Raw genomic sequence first — 20003 nt, forward strand, 5'->3', positions numbered from 1 at the left:
TGTTAGAGACGTTAGGCAGATCATTGATGTATATAAGAAATAGAAGATGTCCCAAGATGCTGCCTTGTGGCACTCCGACGGTTATTGGTAGAATGGGAGAGATTATATTATTGATGGCTACACATTGGTGTCTATCACTAAGATAGGATTGGATAGTGTCCAGTGCATGGCCTCGGGTTCCATAATGATGGAGTTTACATAAGAGGTAATCGTGATTAACAGTATCAAAGGCCTTTCTCAGGTCAATGAAGAGTCCAATCGGAAACTCATTTTTGTCAAGGGCTGAGTAAATTATATCAAGGAGACTAATAATTGCATCGTTGGTACTCGTTTGAGAGCGGAAGCCAAACTGACAGGGGCTAAGAATGTCGAATTTTACGAGATAGGAGTAGAGCTGTTTGTAGATAATTTTTTCAAATATTTTTGATAGTATGGGTAGGTTCGATATTGGTCTATAGTTGTTTATGTCAGCCGGATTACCTCCTTTATGAACTGGCGTTACTCTTGCTTTTTTAAGGATATCAGGGAAGGTGTGACACTCAAGGGATTTGTTGAACAGCAGAGCTATAGGTGGCGCAAGGGCATGGGAGACGCTCTTGTATACAATGGATGGGATTTCACTGATGTTCCAAGTTTTGGTTTTTAGTGAGTGTATGATGGACACAACATCTGTCGGGCTGACTGGTGAAAGGAGAAGAGATTTTGGATAGCTGCCTAAGAGATATGTGTCTGAGTCCGTGGGATTTTACTTGCAAGGTTAGCACCAATCGATGAAAAGAAGCTATTAAATTCATTCGCCATTTCTAAGTCAGATGACGATGTAAGGCCATCCTTAGAGAGTGTTATCTGGTTGTGGGAGTGTTGTTTAGTTCCCAGGATATTAGAGATGGTATTCCATGTACTTTTCATGTTGCCTTTTGCTTCTTTGAATCTAGTATCATAATATGAAAGTTTTGCTTTTCTTATGATACTGGTAAGCACTGATGAGTACCTTTTAACTACTTCCTTTGAAACTAGGCCACTCCTAAATTTCTTTTCATATTCATGTTTTTTGTTGATTGATTTAATTATGCCACTTGTGAGCCACGGGTTATTTTTTTCTTTTATCAGTTACTTGTTTGGTAAGGAGGGGACAGTGAGTGTTGTAGAGGCTTAGAGTTTTGGAGAGAAAGAGGTTAGTTGATGAGTTTATATCCTGTGAATTATTAAATTCAGATTCCCAGTTAATATTGTGAAGTGCATTAGAGAGATTGCCTAAAGCTGATTTACTATGTAGCCTGAATGAAAGTTTCTTGGTTTCTGGTGGTGATGTGTCCAAGTTTGCTATGAGGAAGGTAGGATAGTGGTCAGTTGTTCTGTCATAAATTACCCCAGATGTAAGGGGAGCTGTTATATTAGTCCATTGGTGATCCAGGGTAGTGGCAGATGTCTGAGTGACTCGGGTGGGCTTGGTGATTGTGGGGATTAGCATACAGGAGTGCATGCTGTTACGGAAATAGTCAACTTGAGGGTTGTTTTGAAGACCCAGGTCAATATTGAAATCACCTCCCAGAATGATGTGATTTTTGTTGAGATTGTTATTTATGATAAGATTCCCTACATTGTCTGAGAATAAAGCTATGTTGGTATTAGGAAATCTATGGATGGCACCGATAGTCAGGGAGGATTTAAGTGATTTACTGGAGAACTTGGCAAAGGTATTTTCACAATAGTCATCTCTATCACTAATAACACTATTGCAAATGAAGGTATCTTTGTAATATATTGCTGTACCGCCACCTTTTTTATTAGGCCTGCAGTTATGAATGGCTTTATAACCAACTAAATTGTAGAATTGGGTATAGACATTACTTAGCCAAGTTTCTGTTAAAATGATGAATGATAATTTAGTATCTAGTGCTGTAAGTAGTGCATTTATATCATCAAAATGTTTACCAAGTGACCTAACATTTTGGTTGTAAACTGATAAGCAGGTGCTATTTAGAAGTTTGTTTTTTGCAAGATTTGCTGTGTAATACCTGCAATAGTGATGATCAATGTGCTGATTTGTGTGGATATGGGACAGAAGATTTCGATCAGGATCAATATCAGTAAGCATATAGATAAAATAATGTCACGATACAATTAGATAAGCAATTACAGGAACAGATAAATACTAAATCTGCTGTAAAATAGAAAGTAATTATAGCAAAACACAACAATATAATAATATAACAATACAATAAGAGCTTACAAAGTATTAAGTCTGCTAAAATTAGAGAATAATTATGGCAAAACACAACAAAAAATGCAAGTAAACAAAAGAATTGAAACAATTAGAGGTAGAATAAAGGTCACTAGATAGCCATGGAGGATACACAAGTTTGGTGGAGAGAACAAAAAATCAGTAGAGACTGTCAAGATGAATATATAAAAATTTGACAAATGATAATTGTAAAGTAAAATAATCTTAAAGATAATAAATTTTATTTAGCTTAGTTTTTAACCTATAATTAGTATGAACTTAATTAAGAGAACAAAATGAGATCAATAATTGATTTCAATAAATGACATAAATCAATACAATTAAATTTAAAATTTAAGTGGAATAGTTCCAATTTGAATGGAGTAGGGTAAGATTAGATTTAAGAGTAAAATTTTACAATGAAACTCAGGTAGATGCTTGCATAAGTGCATGGAGACTTGACGGATTATTTAGGAAATTATATGAATGAGAGAACATTAGGTAAATGGTAAGGCAGAGACAGCACCTTGGACAAAGTTAGATTAAGTTAGGTTAGGCTCAGGCACTGAAGGAGTTATTTTAAGTACTGGCATTGGTCGGGTTCAGGTTTTCAGATATACTACAATCTCTAAAGAGGGCCAGTAGTTGTTGGTCACACTTTATTTCATATCTTTTTCCTGCACTTTCCTTCTTCGCAATAATCGTTCCGTTCCTAGTGTAGCACTGCTTGATAAGACCAGGGTTTTGTTTGCGAATTTGACACAGCCTGAAGAGGAGGGATCCACGCTGCTTTGTAAGACACTCATTTACATAGAGGTTGGAACCTCTTGTAGCCAGTGTTGGTACCTCTAGTAGCCAGTGTTGGAACCTCTAGTAGCCAGTGTTGGAACCTCCACAAGCCAGTGTTGGAACCTATATTAGCCAGTGCTGGAACCTCTAGTAGCCAGTGTTGGAACCTTTAGTAGCCAGTGTTTGAACCACAAGTAGCCAGTGTTGGAACCTCTAGTAGCAGTGTTGGAACCTCTAGTAGCCAGCGTTGGAACCTCTAGACGCCAGTGTTGGAACCCCTAGTAGCTAGTGTTGGATCCTCCAGAAGCCAGTGTTGGAACCTCTAGTAGCAGTGTTGGAACCTCTGGTAGCCAGTGTTGGAACCTCTAGTAGCCAGTGTTGGAACCTCCAGAAGCTAGTATTGGAACCTCTAGTAGCCAGTGTTGGAACCTCTAGAAACCAATGTTGGAACCTCCACAAGCCAGTGTTGGAACCTATAGTAGCCAGTGTTGGAACCTCCAGAAGCCAGTGTTGGAACCTCTAGTAGAAGTTTTGGAACCTCTAGTAGCCAGTGTTGGAACCTCTAGTAGCTAGTGTTGGTACCTCTAGTAGCCAGTGTTGGAACCTCTAGTAGCCAGTGTTGGAACCCCTAGTAGGCAGTGTTGGAACCTTTGGTAGCCAGTGTTGGAACCTCCACAAGCCAGTGTTGGAACCTATAGTAGCCAGTGCTGGAACCTCCAGAAGCCTGTGTTGGAACCTCTAGTAGCCAGTGTTGGAACCTCCAGACGCCAGTGTTGGAACCTCTAGTAGAAGTTTTGGATCCTCTAGTAGCCAGTGTTGGTACCTCTAGTAGCAAGCGTTGGAACCTCTAGTAGCAGTGTTGGAACCTCTAGTAGCCAGTGTTGGAACCTCTAGTATCCAGTGTTGGAACGTCTGGTAGCCAGTGTTGGAACCTCTGGTAGCCAGTGTTGGAACCTCTAGTATCCAGTGTTGGAACCTCTAGTTGCAGTGTTGAAACCTCTAGTAGCAGTGTTGGAACCTCTAGTAGCCAGGGTTGGAACCTCTAGTAGTAGTGTTGTAACCTCTAGTAGCCAGTGTTGGAACCTCTAGTAGCAGTGTTGGAACCTCTAGTAGCAGTGTTGGAACCTCTAGTAGCCAGTGTTGGAACCTCTAGTAGCAGTGTTGGAACCTCTAGTAGCAGTGTTGGAACTTCTAGTAGGCAGTGTTGGAACTTCTAGACGCCAGTGTTGGAACCTCTAGTAGACAGTGTTGGAACCTCCAGAAACCAGTGTTGGAACCTCTAGTAGCAGTGTTGGAACCTCTAGTAGCCAGTGCTGGAACCTCTAGTAGCCAGTGTTGGAACCTCTAGTAGCCAGTGTTGGAACCACTAGTAGCCAGTGTTGGAACCTCTAGTAGCAGTGTTGGAACCTCTAGTAGCCAGTGTTGGAACCTCTAAACGCCAGTGTTTTAACCTCTAGTAGCTAGTGTTGGAACCTCCAGAAGCCAGTGTTGGAACCTCTAGTAGCAGTGTTGGAACCTCTGGTAGCCAGTGTTGGAACCTCTAGTAGCCAGTGTTGGAACCTCCAGAAGCTAGTATTGGAACCTCTAGTAGCCAATGTTGGAACCTCTAGAAACCACTGTTGGAACCTCCAGTAGCCAATGTTGGAACCTCCACAAGCCAGTGTTGGAACCTATAGTAGCCAGTGCTGGAACCTTCAGAAGCCTGTGTTGGAACCTCTTGTAGCCAGTGTTGGAACCTCCAGAAGCCTGTGTTGGAACCTCTAGTAGAAGTTTTGGAACCTCTAGTAGCCAGTGTTGGAACCTCTAGTAGCCAGTGTTGGTACCTCTAGTAGCCAGTGTTGGAACCTCTAGTAGCCAGTGTTGGAACCTCTAGTAGCCAGTGTAGGAACCTATGGTAGCCAGTGTTGGAACCTCCACAAGCCAGTGTTGGAACCTATAGTAGCCAGTGCTGGAACCTCCAGAAGCCTGTGTTGGAACCTCTAGTAGCCAGTGTTGGAACCTCCAGACGCCAGTGTTGGAACCTCTTGTAGAAGTTTTGGAACCTCTAGTAGCAAGTGTTGGAACCTCTAGTAGCCAGTGTTGGTACCTCTAGTAGCCAGTGTTGGAACCTCTAGTAGCCAGTGTTGGAACCTTTAGTAGCCAGTGTTGGAACCTCTAGTAGCCAGTGTTGGAACCTCTAGTAGCCAGTTCAGGAACCTCTTTTCGCCTAAATGGGAGCTTCTGAACAGTCCTGGAAGCTTTCGGAAGCTTTTGGAAGCCTCAGTAAGCTTCTGGAAGCTTTTGGAAACTTTGGGAAGCTTTTGGAAGCTTCTGGAAGCTTCAGGAAGCTTCTGGAAGCTTCAGGAAGCTTCTGGAAGCTTCTTGAAGCTCCAGGAACCCTCTGGAATGGAACGTCTGGAAGCTTTTGAAAGCTCCTGGAAGCTCCTGGAAGCTTCTGGAAGCAACTGAAAGCTCCTGGAAGCTTCTGGAAGCTCCTGGAAGCCTCGGCCTAAAACTGGTTCACCATTCTTGCATCCTCTGCAAACTTCACTATTCCAGGATAACGTGGTGGGCGCTTGGAACGCGGATATTCCCGCCTGAATCAAGAGCGGCGTTGAGCGTGGCGGCGCGCGGGCCATATTTCAGGCCCTGACTGCCCGCCCTCACCCCAGGAGACCCGCCCATAAATTGTTAAAGGGGCTTGTTTAGGGAATGTTATTGAGACTCTACGGCGGTGTTCCAGTAGTTGAGGATTACTGGAAGGTTCTGTGGAAGAAACACACATTGGATCCTTCTGGAAGCCCAAGAACTGGAAGGTTCTGTAAGTCCATGAACTGGAAGGTTCTGTTTCAGAAACACACATTAGATGGTACTGGACAGCCATGGACTGGAAGGTACTGGAAGCCCATGAACTGGAAGGTTCTGTTGCAGAAATACACATTAGATGGTTCTGGACAGCTATGAACTGGAAGGTACTGGACAGCCATGAACTGGAAGGTACTGGAAGCCCATGAACTGGAAGGTTTTGTTGCAGAAACACACATTAGATGATTCTGAACAGCCATGAAATGGAAGCCCATGAACTGGAAGGTTCTGGAAGGCCATGAACAGATTATGGAAAGATCTAGAAGGCTATAGACACATACTGGAGTACAGCAAGCACAACTAGATGAATACAACTAGGTGACTACAGAGGAGGGGGGAGGGGGGTTGGGTCCCGCGGCTGAGTGGACAGCGCTCAGGAGTCGGAGTCCTAGGGGACCCGGGTTCGATTCCCAGCCGAGGCGGAAACGGAAACGAAGCGGAGATTGTAGTAACGTGTTGTAGGAGATTGTTGTAACGTGTTGTAGGAGATTGTTGTAACGTGTTGTAGGAGATTGTTGTAACGTGTTGTAGGAGATTGTTGTAACGTGATGTTGGAGATTGTAGTAACGTGTTGTAGGAGATTGTTGTAACGTGATGTAGGAGATTGTTGTAACGTGATGTAGGAGATTGTTATAACGTGATGTAGGAGATTGTTGTAACGTGATGTAGGAGATTGTTGTAACGTGATGTAGGAGATTGTTGTAACGTGATGTAGGAGATTGTTGTAACGTGATGTAGGAGATTGTTATAACGTGATGTAGGAGATTGTTGTAACGTGATGTAGGAGATTGTTGTAACGTGATGTAGGAGATTGTTGTAACGTGATGTAGGAGATTGTTGTAACGTGATGTAGGATATTGTAGTAACGTGTTGTAGGAGATTATTGTAACGTGTTGTAGGAGATTGTAGTAACGTGTTGTAGGAGATTGTAGTAACGTGTTGTAGGACCATTGTAGGATGTAGGATATATTTCCCTTCCCTAAAGGCATGTTTTGCAAATTGATGTTTGTTTACAAACATCAATTGATGTTTGTTTACAAACATCAAGTGACACAGGTCTGTAGTTAAGTGCCTCTTCTCTATCTCCTTTCTTGTAGAGTGGCTCCACATTTGCCTTCTTACAGCAGTTTGGCAACTCCCCCTGTGTGTGTAAGGGACTTGTTAAAGATCAGTGCCAGAGTCTCGCTGAGGGCCTTCGCTGCTGCTGCTAACATCTATGGGGATACGCTGATCGGTCCAAATGACTCGTTAAAGATCAGTGCCAGAAGCTTGCTGAGGGCCTACCCTGCTTCTTCTAATATCTATGGGGTTACGCTGTCCAGTCCAAGTGACTCGTTAAAGGTCAGTGCCAGAGGCTTGCTGAGGGCCTACGCTGCTTCTTCTAATATCTATGGGGATACGATGTCCAGCCCAAGTGACTCGTTAAAGATCAGCGCCAGAGGCTTGCTGAGGGCCTGCGCTGCTTCTTCTAACATCTATGGGGATACGCTCTCTGGTCCTATGGTTTTAGTTTCGTCTAGTGATGCTAGTTGTTAACTCTTCTGTTACCTCAATATTTAATCGACTTCTATTTATGGTGAGTTCTAGCTCCAGGGCTCAGGTTCCGTTGTGGATATTATATACAGCTAGAATTGAGCTCCTCACATATATCGTTTTCGTTTTCTGTGTATTAGCCTTCCCCCTTTTTCGTTCCAACCATTTGGGGGTGGACAAAACAGCGACGGTCTCGCTTCATGCAGGTCGGCGTCCAATCCCCGACCGTCCAAGTATTCAGTAAGTGCCTTACTGCACCTTACTGACCAATCCCCGACCGTCCAAGTGTTCAGTAAGTGCCTTACTGCACCTTGCTGACCAATCCCCGACCGTCCAAGTGTTCAGTAAGTGCCTTACTGCACCTTACTGACCAATCCCCGACCGTCCAAGTGTTCAGTAAGTGCCTTACTGCACCTTACTGACCAATCCCCGACCGGCCAAGTGGTCAGTAAGAGCCTTACTGCACCTTACTGACCAATCCCCGACCGGCGAAGTGGTCAGTAAGAGCCTTACTGCACCTTACTGACCAGTAAGGTGCAGTAGGATAAAGAGCCCAACACGGTATTTATTCACATAAAACCCTAACTCCCTAACCTAAGAAAAGAACATAAAAAGTCATAAAATAAAAGTCGTACAAAAGAAATATACATATTCACCAGCTCAGATTATACAGAAAAGTATTCATTAAAATCGTGAAGCTCACAGCACTCTACCGCCACTAAATATTTTAGTGGAAATTTTCAGTAAAAGGTAAATATAAAATGATTTATTTCGGGTATTCAGTGCATTGATGGTCCGTTATCACTGGTCCGATATCACTGGTCCATCACTAGTCCATCACTGGCCCATCATCACTGGTCCAGCACTGGTCAATCACTGGTCCATCACTGATCCATCACTAGTCAATCACTGGTCCATCACTGGTCCATCACTAGTCAATCACTGATCCATCACTGGACCATCACTATTTAATCATTGGTCCATCAATGGTCCATCACTGGTGGTCGATCACTGGTCTGTTATCACTGGTCCATCACTGGTCCATCACTAGTCATTCACTGGTCCATCACTAGTCTATCATCACTGGTACGGTTTCACTAGTCCATCACTGGTCCATCACTAGTCAATCACTGGTCTATCATTGGTCCATCACTGGTCCATCACTGGTCCATCATTGGTCCGTTATAACACGTGCATCACCGGTCCATCACTGGTACATCATTGGTCATCACTGGTCCAACACTAGTCCGTCATCACTGGTCCGTTATCTATGGTCCATCCCTGGTCCATCACTGATCCATCACTAGTTCATCATTGGTCCGTTATAACTGGTCCATCACTGGCCCATCACTGGTACATCATCACTGGTCCATCACTGATTCGTCATCACTGGTCCATCACTGGCACATCATCACTGGTCAATCAATGGTTCGTTATCACTGGTCCATCACTGGTACATCATCCCTGGTCCATCACTGGTTCGTCATCACTGGTCCAACACTAGTACATCATCACTGGTCCATCACTGGTACATCATCACTGGTCCATCACTGGTCCATCACTGATACATCACTGGTTCATCACTGGTCCGTCACTGGTCCATTACTAGTCCATCACTGGTTCGTCATCACATCACTTGTCCGTCACTGGTTCATCACTGGTCTGTCACTGGTCCATCACTGGTCCATTGCTGGTCCATCACTGGTCCGTCACTGGTCCATCATTGGACCAGCACTGGTCCTTTTCTGCTCCATAACTGGTCCATTGCTGGTCCATCACTGGTCCATCACTGGTCCGTCACTGGTTCATCATTGGTCCATCACTGGTCCCTTACTGGTCTATCACTGGTCCATCATTGTTCCATCACTGGTCCATTGCTGGTCCATCACTGGTCCATTGCTGGTCCATCACTGGTCCATTGCTGGTCCATCACTGATCCGTCACTGGTCCATCATTGGTCCATCACTGGTCCATCATTGTTCCATCACTGGTCCATCACTGGTCCATCATTGGTCCACCACTGGTCCATTGCTGGTCCATCACTGGTCCATCACTGGTCCATCACTGGTCCATCACTGGTCCGTCACTGGTCCGTCACTGGTCCATCACTGGTCCGTCATCACTGGTCCATCACTGGTCCGTCACTGGTCCATCATCAATGATCCGTCACTGGTCCGTCACTAGTCCATCACTGGTCCATCACTAGTCCATCACTGGTCCATCATCACTGGTCCGTCACTGGACCATTACTGGTCCGTCACCACTGGTCCATTGCTGGTCCATCACGGGTCCATCACTGGTCCGTCACTGGTACATCATTGGTCCAGCATTGGTCCATTGCTGGTCCATCACTGGTCCATTGCTGGTCCATCACTGGTCCTTCACTGGTCCTTCACTGGTCCATCATTGGTTCATCACTGGTTCATTTCTGGTTCATCACTGGTCCATCACTGGTCCGTCACTGGTCCAGCATTGGTTCATCACAGGTCCATTGCTGGTCCATCACTGGTCCATCAATGGTCCGTCACTGGTCCATCACTGATCCGTCACTGGTCCATCATTGCTCCATCACTGGTCCATCACTGATCCGTCACTGGTCCATCATTGCTCCATCACTGGTCCTTTGCTGGTCCATCACTGATCCATCACTGGTTCATTGGTGGTGATGGTGCCCAATTACTGGGAAGGTGTCAGGATAAGGATTAGGGATAGGCCGGGGGGGGGGGAAGGAATGGTGCTCAACCACTGGGAAGGGGTCAGGATAAGGATTAGGGAGAGGACGGGGGAAGGAATGGTGCCCAACCACTGGGAAGGGGTCAGGATAAGGATTAGGGAGAGGACGGGGGAAGGAATGGTGCCCGACCACTGGGAAGGGGTCAGGATAAGAACTAGGGATGGGACGGAGGGAAAGGAATGGTGCCCAACCTCTTGTGGACGTTCGGGGATTGAACACCGACCTGCAAGAAGCCAGACTCTCGCTTTTCCGTCTACCCCAAGTGGCTGGGTAGAGAGAGACAGAGACAGAGACAGACAGAGGTCGACAGAATTAAAGATAGATAGAAATTAAAATTCAAAATATGTTTTTTTTCCTGTCACTCAGCTGCCAGCTGGAATTCCAGACCATGACGTGGTGAGACTTGCTTTCCAAGGTCTCCGGGAAGGTCTGGAATGGTATAGTTTACCATTTATATAGTTCTCAGTTCTCCGTTCTCTTTAATTTAGAGGACGGAGGCTTCACTAATAGGGTAGACTGGCGCGAAGGAGAATCAATATATCTAATGTGTCTCAACCTTGGCCCGAGAGACAACGGATATCCTGATTACCAGTGCCTCGTTGGAGGGAAGGGGGGGGGGGGGGGAGGAATTAACCCTCTTAGTAATGGTAGATATGAGGCGTGTGCGTATGTGTACGTCCTCTAATTACTAAACGCAAAGCTTCTATTAGGACACTATCTAACTCTGGCCCCAGACATCACTCGGTACTCCTACTCAAATCTCTGAATATGTTAGATATTAAGTTACTGCACATCCTCTCATGTGTATTTTATATATAAAAACTCTGAACTGTAATGTCAATCCTGACCTTAAAAGCTTCCTAGAAGGTTGTAACAGAACCCATGAGCACCACACCAGAAACAAATATCCATTTGATATTCCAAGAGTACGACTTAATCAAACTAGAAATGCTCTACAAATCAAGGGACTCAGAATGTGGAGTGACCTTCCCAATTATGGAAAAGACTGTACCTCTTCCAACTAGTTTAAGATAAAAACTAAGTACCGCCTAATTAACTCCCTGTAACCTATTTTACCCCTAAAATGTCAACCCATGTCTGCTATTTTAAACAATGCTGTTTGTTGACCAAATTGTATATTTGCAATTTTTTTCCCATGTTCCCCCTTTTTTATTTTTTTATTTTCTCAACACAATTTATACTTTAATCTCAGTTAGTATTAAGTTTCAGTCTTAGTGTTTTTCCTGCCCGAAACGCTTTGCGTAATAGTGGCTTTAGGCATTGTATGTACTAGCTCTATCTATAAATCCATCAATGTTTGTATCACCCCTTGTATGTATGTACTTTACCTGAAAAACTTTTGATTTAATTTGATCTGATTTGATCTGATTTGTGTGTATTCACGTAGATGTTCTTGCGGGGGTTGAGCTCTGCTCTTTAGGTCCGCCTCTCAACTGTCAATCAATCAACTGTAACTAACTTCTAATTCCCCCCCCCTCCCCCCCACACCCAGGAAGCAGCCCATAACAGCTGTCTAACTCCAAGGTACCTATTTACTGCTAGGTAACAGGTGCATCACGGTGAAAGAAACTTTGCCCATTTGTTTTTGCCTGGGCCGGGAATTGAACCCGAGCCACAGAATTACGAGTCCTGTGCACACTCCGCTCAGCTACTACACACCCTATGTGTCTAGTACCAGGAAGCTGCCCGTGACAGCTGACTAACTCCCAGGTACCTATTTACCACTAGGTAACAGGTGCAACAGGGTGAAAGAAACTTTGCCCATTGTTTCTCGCTAGCTCCGGGAATCGAACCTGGGACCACAATCACGCGCCCAGCATGCTGTTCACTCAGCCACCGGCCTCCTTGTGTGTGTACTCACATAATTATGCTTGCGGGGGTTGAGCTTTGGCTCTTTGGTCCCACCTCTCAACTTTCAATCAACTGGTGTACAGATTCCTAAGCCTACTGGGCTCAGCAGGCTCAGGAATCTACATATCATATCATATCTACATTTGAAACTGTGCATGGACTCCACCACATCACTTCCTAGTGCATTCCATTTATTAACTACTCTGACACTGAAAAAATTCTTTCTAACGTCTCCGTGGCTCATCTGGGTACTAAGTTTCCACCTGTGTCCCCTTGTTCGTGTCCCACCCGTGCTGAAGAGTATGCCTTTGTCCACCCTGTTAATTCCCCTGAGAATTTTGTAGGTGGTTATCATGTCTCCCCTTACTCTTCTGTTTTCCAGGGATGTGAGGTTTAGCTCCGTTAGCCTTTCCTCGTAGCTCATTAATCTCAGTTCCGGGACGAGCTTGGTGGCATACCGCTGAATCTTCTCTAACTTTGTCTTGTGTTTAACTAGGTATGGACTCCAGGCTGGAGCTGCATACTCCAGGATTGGTCTTACATAAGTGGTATACGGGGTCCTGAACGATTCCTTACACAAGTTTCAAAGGCAGTTCTTATGTTGGCCAGTCTAACATAAGCTGCTGATGAAATTCTTTTGATGTGGGCCTCTGGGCTCTGGGTTCGGTGTGATATCAACCCCCAGATCTGTCTCTCTATTTGATTCTTGCAGGATTTTACCTCCCAGATGATACCTTGTGTTCAGCCTTCTGCTTCGTTCGCCTAATTTCATTACCTTACACTTTCCTGAGTTGAACTTTAGCAGCCATTTTCTAGACAATTCCACCAGTTTGTCGAGGTCGTCCTGTAGTTTCTGTCTATCTTCATTAATTGGCTGCCAGCCAATTAATGCACAACTATATTCTACCCACTTCAAGACTCCGCTCCAATATAGAAACATCAAGAAATATGGGCCAATAGGCCCTCTGCAATTACTTACATTCTTACCTTCAATACCCATTGTTTCGTGTTCTGGCTTGTGTTGAAAGTTTGTTTTCACCTCATCCAAAACTGTTGTAACATATCACCTCACCCAAATGCAGGTATAAAAATCGAGAATGTTTAAGCTCTATTCAGTTATAAGTTGTGTGTGTGTGTAAACTAAAGTATTTGAAAATGTAATAAGTTTTACGAAACACGCTCAAGTGTCGCGTCAGACTAGAAATAAAAAGGAATTTTGGAGAATTGATTTTTCATTTACCATCAAAAGTGAAAAGAAACATAAGAAAAATCGAGAAAATTCGTGTTAGAATTATTAATCTAACTTTTTCGGTCATATTTAATATATATATATATATATATATATATATATATATATATATATATATATATATATATATATATATATATATATATATATATATATATATATATATATATATATATATATATATATATATATATATATGTCGTACCTAGTAGCCAGAACGCACTTCTCAGCCTACTATGCAAGGCCCAATTTGCCTAATAAGCCGTGTTTTCATGAATTAATTGTTTTTCGACATCCTAACCTACCTAACCTAACCTAACCTAACTTTTTCGGCTACCTAACCTAACCTAACCTATAAAGATATGTTAGGTTAGGTTAGGTAGGGTTGGTTAGGTTCGGTCCTATATCTACGTTAATTTTAACTCCAATAAAAAAATTTGACCTCATACATAATAAAATGGGTAGTTTTATCATTTCATAAGAAAAAAATTAGAGAAAATATATTAATTCAGGAAAACTTGGCTTTTTAGGCAAATCGGGCCTTGCATAGTTGGCTGAGAAGTACGTTCTGGCTATTAGGTACGACATATATATATATATATATATATATATATATATATATATATATATATATATATATATATATATATATATATATATATATATATATATATATATATATATATATATATATATATATAACTGAAAACTCACACCCCAGAGGTGACTCGAACCCATACTCCCAGGAGCCACGCAACTGGTATGTACAAGACGCCTTAATCCACTTGACCATCACGACCGGACATAATGAGGTGATAGCCGAGGCTATTTGAACCACCCCACCGCCGGCACTCGGATAGTAATCTTGGGCATAGCATTTTACCAAATCACCTCATTCTTTGGGGCACACGTGAGGAACACAAATGCGAACAAGCCTGAATGGTCCCCAGGACAATATGCAACTGAAAACTCACACCCCAGAAGTGACTCGAACCCATACTCCCAGGAGCCACGCAACTGGTATGTACAAGACGCCTTAATCCACTTGACCATCACGACCGGACATAATGAGGTGATAGCCGAGGCTATTTGAACCACCCCACCGCCGGCACTCGGATAGTAATCTTGGGCATAGCATTTTACCAAATCACCTCATTCTTTGGGGCACACGTGAGGAACACAAATGCGAACAAGCCTGAATGGTCCCCAGGACAATATGCAACTGAAAACTCACACCCCAGAAGTGACTCGAACCCATACTCCCAGGAGCCACGCAACTGGTATGTACAAGACGCCTTAATCCACTTGACCATCACGACCGGACATAATGAGGTGATAGCCGAGGCTATTTGAAGAATAGAATGAGGTGATTTGGTAAAATGCTATAAAAGAGTAACTCAGGTATTGGTGAACAACGGATATAGCAACGCGGAAATAAACGCTGCTATAAGAAGACACTTGGACCGTTGGTATAATTCAGAACCTAGAACAGAAACCACAACACCCCCAATAAAATTATATTACAAATCAACCATGCACAGTGAACATATAAAAGAGGAAAGAATAATGAAAGAAATAATCCGTAAAGGAGTAAAAAGCACTACTCCTAACCAAAACATAAACCTGATAATATTCTACAAAACCAAGAAGACTTCCGAACTCCTTATCAAAAACAGCCCGAAGCCGACGGAGAACCCTCTACAGCAGTCAAGCGTTGTATACATGTACACTTGCCCCCACGAAGGATGTAACCTTCAATGTAAGTACATAGGTATGACGTCGACCAAGCTGACGAGGCGTTTGACATGCCATCTTCAATCTGGTGCCCCTAGGAATCACATGAGACAAGCCCATGACATTACTCTAACAAGAGAAATGTTGAACAAGAATACTTGCATAATAGACAAAACCCAAGATTCAAGAAGATTACAAATTCTTGAGGCAATTCACATAAGAATAGAGCGACCTACCATGAACACCCAAATCACGGAACTATTTACTCTACCCACCATGAGAGTAAGGACAAGACAAGAACATATCGATGCCAACACAGAAGACAATGTCCAACATAACAGGCCAATTACACTGGATTAATCTTTGTGTTTAGATAGGAGATGCCTCGTATGGGCCAATAAGCCTTCTGCAGCCCGTATGTTTATCCCTTATGTATCCCCCCATGTTTTTCACCTTCATTGTATTATCACCTGACCTAATGCGGGTATAAAATCAACTAGTATTGTAAGATCTGTTCACTTGAGAATGAACCATGGAGGTTCGAAACGTCGTGCAAATTATACAAATAAGTGTAATACACTCTATAGTAAATCACTTCTTTTCTTCACCTTAAAAGTACGAAAATGAGTTTTGGAGAACTCCTATTCCAATTAAGCCCTGATGCTAAGAAAATAGTTAGAGGGATAGAAGCCCTAAACCAGAAAATAATAAATACAGAATATGCGGTCATATTCAATGAAACATGTTTGAAAGAAAACCTGCTGCCAGTATACACCAATATATATATATATATATATATATATATATATATATATATATATATATATATATATATATATATATATATAATACACATGAGAGGATGTGCAGTGACTTAATATCTAACATATTCAGAGATCTGAGTAAGGGTAGTACCGAGTGATGTCTGGGGCCAGAGTTGGATATTGTCCTAATAGCAGCTTTGTGTTGCGTAATTAGAGGACGTAAATGTTTTTGGGTAGTAGAACCCCAAGCACAAATACCATAGTTGAGATAAGGATAGATGAGGGAGTAATAGAGCGTCACCAGGGCAGGGCGAAGAACATAATATCTGATCCTAGAAAGAATGCCAACAGTTTTTGAAACTTTTTTTGATATAATTAGAATGTGTCCCTGGAAATTCAGCTTCTGGTCAACGAGAACGCCAAGGAATTTGCCATCTACTTTGTTACAAATTTGGGTATTGTTAATCCTGAGATTTATTTGATTTGAGCATTTATTGCCAAACAAAATATAGAAAATTTTGTCAATGTTGAGGGTGAGTTTGTTGGCAGTTAGCGAGAGATGGACTTTATTTAGCTCAGTATTCACTGTGACATTTAGAGCTAGGGGATCAGGACTGGAGTAAATGAAGGTTTTGTCGCCAGCAAATGGAATTGGTTTGAGGTGTTGGGAGGCATTTGGAAGGTCATTAATGTAGATGAGAAAGAGGAGAGGGCCAAGTATGCTGCCCTGAGGAACACCAATGTTGATGGGTAGGGTGGGAGAAATTGAATTATTCACAGAAACATACTGGCGCCTGTCAGTAAGGTAAGATTTGAGGTATTGCAGGGAGTAACCTCTGACTCCATAATGATGTAATTTAAGAATAAGATTTTGGTGGTTGACAATGTCAAAAGCCTTACGCAGGTCCACAAATAACCCAACATGGAACTCATTTTTATCAAGAGCTGCATGTTTCAAGTTAATCATACTAATAAGTGCATCGTTAGTGCTTTTTTTGGGGTCTGAAGCCATATTGACAAGAGCTAAGTATATTGAGTTTGACTAGATAAGAGGAAAGCTGCTTGCAAATTAGTTTTTCAAATATTTTCGGCAGGATTGATATAGGTCTATAATTGTTGACGTCAGTGAGATCACCACATTTGTGGACAGAGGTTACTTTCGCTTTTTTAAGAATATCTGGAATGATTTGGAGTTCAAGTGACTTGTTGAAGAGCAATGCAATGGCAGGAGCTAAAGATCTGGAGGCTTTTTTGTAAATTAAAGTTGGTATTTCCTCAAGGGTACTAGACTTTGTTTTAAGGGAAAGGATTATCTCATTAACATCAGTGGAATTTGCAGGCGTTAGGTACAGAGACTGTGGATAGTTACCTGTAAGATAGTCCTGAACATCAGAACTGGAAGATGGAATATCATTTGCAAGGGATGACCCAATGGATGAGAAGAACCTATTGAACTCAAAAGCAGTATCAGAGGCTGTAAGCTGACCATCGGTATTAGACAGGAGAATTGGTTTGTTATTTGTTTGTTATTTAAAATCTTCTTTGATCCCAATATATGTGAAATTCTGCTCCATGTTTTCTTAATGTTGCCCTTTGTTTGGGTAAATTTATCTTCGTAGTATTTAGTTTTGGCGCTTCTAATTATTTTAGATAGCAATGATGAGTAATTCTTTGAAAATTCTTTGGAGACGATTCCTAACCTATACTCCTTCTCAAGGTCAAGTTTTTTTTATTAATGGATTTAAGTATTCCCTTTGTAAGCCAAGGATTGTTTAGCTATTTATTTGTGACTTGTTTCGTTCGCATAGGACAGTGGGTGTTATGAAGGCTGAGAGTTTTTTGAAGAAAAGATTGTACTGCTTGGTTGATGTCCCCTATGTTACCTAATTCTGACTCCCAGTTGACATTAGCAGCAGTAGCTATAAAATTGCCTATAGCAGTTTCATTGTTTTCAGCAGGGTAATGGATCGTAGTGATATCGGTGATTATACCTGAAGTAAGCGGAGGGGTTATGTTGGTTCAGATGTGATCAAGAGCCGTGGCAGTACTATCAGTGATTCTAGTAGGTCTAGTGATTAAGGGTATGAGGAAGCAGGAATTCATACAGTTGAGAAAACTTGCAGCAGTAGGGTTTTCAGGCTCGCAGATGTCAATATTAAAGTTTCCTGCAATAATTAGATGGTTTTTGTTGAGTCTGTTATCTAGTATTAGATTTCTATGGTAAGAGTTGAATTCGGACACATCAGTGTTAGGAATTCTATAGACTGCTCCTAGTCAGGACAGACTCAGCACCCTTGACTCTGTCGGAACATGGTTATCAGCGAAACACTTGAAGTCGGAACATGGGGAGGCATCTCGTTTAAGTTGCTCCTTATGGTTACATAAGTGTTGCATGGCTCGAGTCGGTGACGACGCTCCACTCAGCTGGGATGGTTTGTTATTGTTGTCGAGGGAAGAGTCGGTACCCCCTCCCCCCAGCGACCACTAAGGGGGAGACAGCTGCATTATTCCTATTGCTAGCTTGGCTAGTTGGATTCATCCTTATAGGTGTGCTATCTTTTTTGCGGCCTTGCCGAGCTTAGATTTGTTTTGCATGGTAGCAGGAGAAATGTAGACAGGCAAATGGGGTAGACTTGTTGATGTGGCAGCAGCGAACGTCAGGTTCAGCTTCCTCCAGAGAGCAACACTAATGATTTCGAGATGAGCTAGTAGGTCGGTTTTGTCGTATATTTCGATCACATTTAGGTCACTGGGTACTTAGCTGCCTTCTGGGGATGTTACATCATGTTTGGGTTGTTTTGGGCTCAAGGAGCAGTTGATAAAGTTGGATGGGCAGCAGGGTCGACAGGAGCTGATGAGCGTTCAACTGTGTAATTCTTACCTCGTGGCTTTCTTGCCTCTAGGGTCCTTGGCTCGCCTCTCGCCCGGGTCTGAGAGCTACGTGGTGTGCCGCGTGCTAGCCTCCCCTCCGCCCGCGGGTTGGTGCCGCACTACGCTGGGGGTCTCGTCCCACGTGAACAGGCACTCTGTTCCTGTGTCGTCCCACTGTGGCCCCCTCGCTCCTATGGGTTTGTCCCCAGGGCCCTAGTTCACCTCACGCCGCGGAGGGGCCGCCCGTGGGCGGCGACCGGGCCTGTGGGCACGTTGTGTGCACGTGCAGGGTTCCCCTACGTCAGCGGGTAGGTGCCGCATCGTCGGGTGGTGGGGCCCCCTCCCATGCAGCCAGGCACTTCGAGGTGCTCTTCCTCTGTTTGCCCTCTGTGGGCCCCCTGCAGCCCCTTTGGATATTTGCTGGCGCCTAGCTCGCCCTAATCGGGCGGGTAGCCTGGGGTCGGCGCTGGGCTACAGGGCCAGGCGCTGGTGTCTGTTATAGTGTTATAGTGGCCAGAATACGCCTGGGATATAGACGTATCTGGCAGCTTTCTCAAAACCCAGATGTCGAGTACACAATGTGTCAACTTTGTGAAAGAGAAAACATGCACTCTCTTGAACATTATATTGTAGAATGTCCCATACTGACTGACTTTCGCCCTCCTGGGCTAAGGTATGCTGAACTCTGTAGTTACTATATGAGTACTGGAACACTTGATGATATATTGGACTTGTATCCAAGATTGACCATGTAATATATCTTATTATACAGTGTATATATATGATATAACTATATAACCTGAGCTTGTAAAAGCACCTTCATCACCTTCAGTGATTAAGTGCTTAATTGCACACTAGTTTCTTTATCAGCTATCTCACCCTGTCAGAGTAAATGAGACAAATGTATGTGAATGCATGTGTGTGTATATATGTATGTATATGTGTGTGTGTATGTATATGTATGGGTATATAGTATATATGGAAGCTGATCAGAATTACATTTCACCTTTGTGAATGTACATTAATGACACTATGTAAAAGACACATCTAACACTTTATGTAGGGCATACGTAAATCTGTGTATCTATGTATTTACGTATGTAGGTTAGCTTAGCATTTTAAAACCACCGAATCACCTTCTGTGGTTGAGTGTTCAATAAACCCTTGAACTATATATTTAACACTTCTCTAACCCTGTCCATGGAGGACAGAAGAAAATGTATATATACTGGTTAGCATTGTAAATGTGTGGCCACGTCTGTGGTAGAAAATAATAATAATAAAAAAAAAACTGGTGTCTGTTAGGTTCCTCATGCCTGCGGGCCGCATCATGTGAGTGGTGCGTTCTTTTTTTTAAACCCCAGGCTAGGGCCTCTCTAGTCGTATGCC

Source organism: Procambarus clarkii, chromosome 25, assembly GCF_040958095.1.
Source record: "Procambarus clarkii isolate CNS0578487 chromosome 25, FALCON_Pclarkii_2.0, whole genome shotgun sequence".
Classification (NCBI taxonomy): Eukaryota; Metazoa; Arthropoda; class Malacostraca; order Decapoda; family Cambaridae; genus Procambarus; species Procambarus clarkii.